Here is a 4808-nt window from a genome sequence, read left to right as displayed (position 1 = left end):
TTCTTCAGGTGAAAATTCTTTGTTAAGATCTGTACCCCATTTTTAATAGGGTTATTTGGTTCCCTGGGGTCTAACTTCTTGAGTTCTTTGTATATATTGGATATTAGCCCTCTATCAGATGCGGGGTTGGTGAATATCCTTTCCCAATTTGATGGTTGCCATTTTGTCCTTTCAACATTGTCCTTTGCCTTACAGAAACTTTGTAATTTTATGAGGTCCCATTTGCCAATTCTTGATCTTAAAGCATAAGGTATTGGTGATCTGTTCAGGAACTTTTCCCCTGTGCCCATGTCCTCAAGGGTCTTCCCCAGTTTCTTTTCAATTAGTTTCAGTGTGTCTGGTTATTTTTTAATTTCTTTCATTCTGTTGTTAGATTTCCCTTTTCATTCCTGATTTTGTTAATTTGGGTACTTTCTCTGTGCCCCCTGGTTAGTCTGGCTAAGGGTTTGTCTACATTGTCAATTTTCTCAAAGAACCATCTCCTAGTTTTGTTGAGTCTTTGTAGTTTTTTTTGTTTCTACTTGGTTGTTTTCAGCCCTGACTTTGATTATTTCTTGCCTTTACTCCTCTTGGGTATATTCCTTTCTTTTTCTTTTAGAGCTTTCAGATGAGCTGTTAAGCTGCTAGTGTATGCTTTCTCCATTTTCCTTCTGGAGACACTCAGAGCTATGCATATTCCTCATAGTACTGCTTTCATTGTATCCAATAAGTTTTGGTATGTTGTCACTTCATTTAGAATTCATTGAATTCTAAAACGTCTTTATTTTTTTTCTTTATTTCTTCCCTGACTATGTTATCATTGAGTAGATAGTTGTTCAGCTTCCACATATATGTGGAATTTCTGTTGTTGTTGTTGTTGTTGTTGTTGTTGTTATTGAAGACCAGCCTTAGTCTGTGATGGTCCAATAGAATATACGGGATTAATACAATGTTTTTACATTTGTTGAGGTTTGTTTTTGAGAAAGTAATATGAGGTGATGATAAGAAGGTATATTCTTTTGTTTTAGGGAGAAATTTTCTGTAGATATGTGTTAGATCCATTTGGTTCACAACTTCTTCTAGTTTCACTGTGTCTCCATTTACTTTTTGTTTTCATGATCTGTCTATTGGTGAGAGTGGGGTGTTGAAATCTCCTACTATTATTGTGTGAGGTTAAATGTGTGTTTTGAATTTTAATACCATTTCTTTTACAAATATGGGTGCCCTAGCATTTGTGGCATTGATGCTTAGAATTGAGAGTTCATCCTGATGGGTTTTTCCTTTGATAAGTATGTAGTGACCCTCCCTATCTTTTTCGATAACTTTTGGTTGAAAGTCTAATTGGTTGGATATTACGATGGCTACTCCAGCTTGTTTCTTGGGACCCACATGCTCAGAAATTTTTTCCCATTATTTTACTTTGAGGAAATGTCTGTCTTTGACTCTGAGTTGTGTTTCCTATATGCAGCAAAATTTTGGATACTGTTTACATATCCAGTATGTTAGTGTATGTATTTTTATTGGAGAATTGAGCCCAGTGATGTTAAAAGATGTTAGAGACCAATGATTGTTGCTTCCCGTAGATTGCTTTTGGCAAGATGGCCATTTTTACTATATTAATCCTGTCAATCTAGACATCAAAGATCTAGAACAAAGAGAAGTCATATATGAAAGGAGTGGATGACATAAAATCACACCCAGGCCTTAAATGAATAAAATAGAAACAAAAGAAATAATTCAAAGAATCAATGAAAGAAAGAATTGCTTCTTTGGAAGACAGAACAAACCATTATTCAAATTAACTAAAGGGTGCATGGGTTTCAATTTATGGCAGGCCTATTCCTCTGGGCCTCTCACAGTGTCCCATGCTAGTACAACCCCTGGCCCCGAACCACTGCCTGGCCTCTTTCTGTAGGTTGCTAGCACTGAAGTGGGTTGCACAGTAAGAAGGGGAAAAATTAACTAAAGGATGGAGAGAAAATATCCAGATTAACAATATTAGGAAGGAAAATGGTGACATAGCAACACACACCAAGAAAATTTATAAATTATAAGGACATACTTTATCTTCCTAAAGAAAAAAATTGAAAAATCTAAAAGAAATGAATAATTTTGTCAGTACATATTACTTTCCAAATTAAATCAAATAAGATGAGCAATGTAAATGTATGTATATATGTTCCTATGTATACACACACACACACACACACACACACACACATATATATATATATATATATATATATATATATATATATAAGCATATGTTTATGTATGCATGCATGTATGTACATATTTTTCAAATGTAGGAGTGCTCTGTAATGTATACCTACATGCCAGAAGAGTGCAGTAATCACTTTATAGATGTTCACAAGCCATCATGTGGTTGCGGGGAATGGAAGTCAGGGCGTCTGAAGGAGTAGCTAGGGTTATTAACCACTGACCCATATCACCAGTCACAGATAAGAAATTCAAATTGACAAGCAACCACATAGTTAAATAGAAATATGTAAAGTTTCCAAACCATAAAACAGCCCAGAGCTATAGGTGTTAGCACAAAATTCAAGCAGCATTTCAAAGAAGAATTTACACCAATATTCTGTAAATTGTTGCACAAAAGAGAAACAGAGGAAACACTGCTCAATACAATTTATGAGATCACAATTTTGCTTATTCCAAAACTACAAAGAGATCCAACAATGAAAAATAATTGCAGAACAATTTATTTTATGAACAGAGATGCAAAAAAATGTCAAGAAAGTACCTACAAACTGAATCCAAAACACATCCAAAAGATTATCCACCATGATCAAGTTGGCTTCATTCCAGAGATAGAGTTGGTTCAACATGTGTAAATTGATTAGGATAAACAAATTTAAAGACAAAACACATGAACATCTCATTACATGTAGAAAAATTCTTTGAGAAAATTCAAAAACCCTTTATGATAAAAGTCTGGTGTGATTACGTATACAAGGAATATACCTTAACATAATAAAGGCAATTGACAAGAAGCACATAGCCAATATCACCTTAAATAGAGAGAAACTCAAAGGATTTTTTAAAAAATGAGGAGTAAGACAAAAATTTCTACTCTCTCTATATTTAATCAATATATTAATCAAAGTCTTTAGGAGGACAATAAGACAGCTAAAGGAAATTAACATAATACACATAGGAAGTGAAGAAGTGAAAGAAACTTTATTTGGAGATGTTATATTAATATATTTTGTGATTCTAACAATTTCACCAGGAAACTCCTACAACTGATAAACATTTTCATCAATATGGTAACTGTAGTTGTTCCCAAAATTAACTCAAAATAATCAATAGCCCTCCAATTCAAATGGCAAATACTCTAAGAATGATATAATGGATTTAACACATTTTACAATACCATCAAACAATATAAAACATCTTGGGGTGAATTTAATCATGAAACCGAAAGATGTGCATGATATAAACATTAACACTGGAGAAAAATTAAAGAAGGTATCAGAAAATTTAAAGTTCTTTCATATTCATGGATCAGTAGAATTAATATCATGAAAATGGCAATCCTACTAAAAGCAATCTACAGAGTAAATAAAATCCTCCATCAGATTGAATGCTCACCAAAATTTCAGTACTATTCTTCACAGGTTAAAAAAAGGGACAATTTTCATCATCATAAGAAAAAGCCCAATAACTAAAACAATCCTGAATAATCAAAGCTGTCTCCCATTAATACTGAATGATTCTTGTGAACATCATCAGTGATATATGCCAATCATTTTTTATTAATTTAGTTCATTGCTTAATTTGGTAGACCATTTCCTCTTTATTATTTTCTTTCTTCTTTATTCTCTCTCTCTCTCTCTCTCTCTCTCTCTCTCTCTCTCTCTCTCTCTCTCTCTCTGTATGTGTGTGTGTTTGGGGGCAGAGAGAGAGAGAGAGACCAGATCTTATATTCAGACTCCATTTCAGACAACCTGACATAAGGTTGAACTTGAGCTAAATAGCAGGCTGGCACCTAGCACCATTTCTCAGGTTACTCCTCAACAAGCTATAGTCTAGCACAAGTTTCTAGTTTACTCCCCAATGAACCTGTAACTCCAGGTTACAAACCTGTCCCTAGTACTTCACTTCCTAACAATGACCAATCAGGAGGAAAACAGAGTTATGTTTATGGTTTAGCTCCCAGCACCAGCCAATTATGTTAAAGGGTAACACAATTCTGTAATCGCTCCCCAAATCAGATGTGTGCCAGGCTCTAAAGCCTGTCATTTATGTGCTATTTCATATGAAACCTTGTTCCTCTAAAAGCTCCGGGCTTCAACCTGCTGTACTAGTGTGTCAGTGATGGAACTGGCCATTTAATGAATAAAAGTTATCAAACATTTGAGATGTTTTTGACAATTTAATTCTTTATTATCTTCAAAGACAAGGTAATATAAAAAATTTAATACAACATCTTCTTAAAAAAGAAAATAAGAGGGGAAATTGTATTCCCGTGCATATCATTTAAATTATGCTTGTATAATTTTAAGAAAAATTTAAAATTTGAAGGTCCCACCTGCTCAGGTTATATGGGCTAGTCTCTTGTGTCCCTCAATGCAGCAGATCTCTTGGGAAGTAATCAGACTACAAGAGTTTCAGAGGGACAGACACACTTACGATCTACTCTGGCAGAATGCACAGGGGAGAAGGGAGGTGGAGATCCAGTGGTGGGAAGGAGTCTGACACCCGCTGGAATCCTCAAGCATCCCAGTTGCTGCAGTTACTGTGGAGGTCCCTTACCTCTTGACTCAGGAGCAGCATATCTGCTGGAGTCCTTCAGACTGTGGAGT

General features: G+C 34.9%; 1 non-coding gene across 1 annotated transcript; it reads left to right on the top strand.

The window, feature by feature from the left end:
• Positions 1–1790: 1790 nt before the first annotated feature.
• Positions 1791–1924, top strand: LOC127681897 (small nucleolar RNA SNORA42/SNORA80 family). The gene has a single exon (XR_007977240.1). It is a non-coding gene; the product is annotated as a small nucleolar RNA SNORA42/SNORA80 family (small nucleolar RNA).
• Positions 1925–4808: the final 2884 nt, after the last annotated feature.

The sequence above is a fragment of the Apodemus sylvaticus genome, chromosome 3, assembly GCF_947179515.1.
Source record: "Apodemus sylvaticus chromosome 3, mApoSyl1.1, whole genome shotgun sequence".
NCBI classification, from domain to species: domain Eukaryota; kingdom Metazoa; phylum Chordata; class Mammalia; order Rodentia; family Muridae; genus Apodemus; species Apodemus sylvaticus.
Note: the sequence above shows the minus strand (reverse complement) of the source record. Positions and strands in the feature narration are given on the sequence as shown.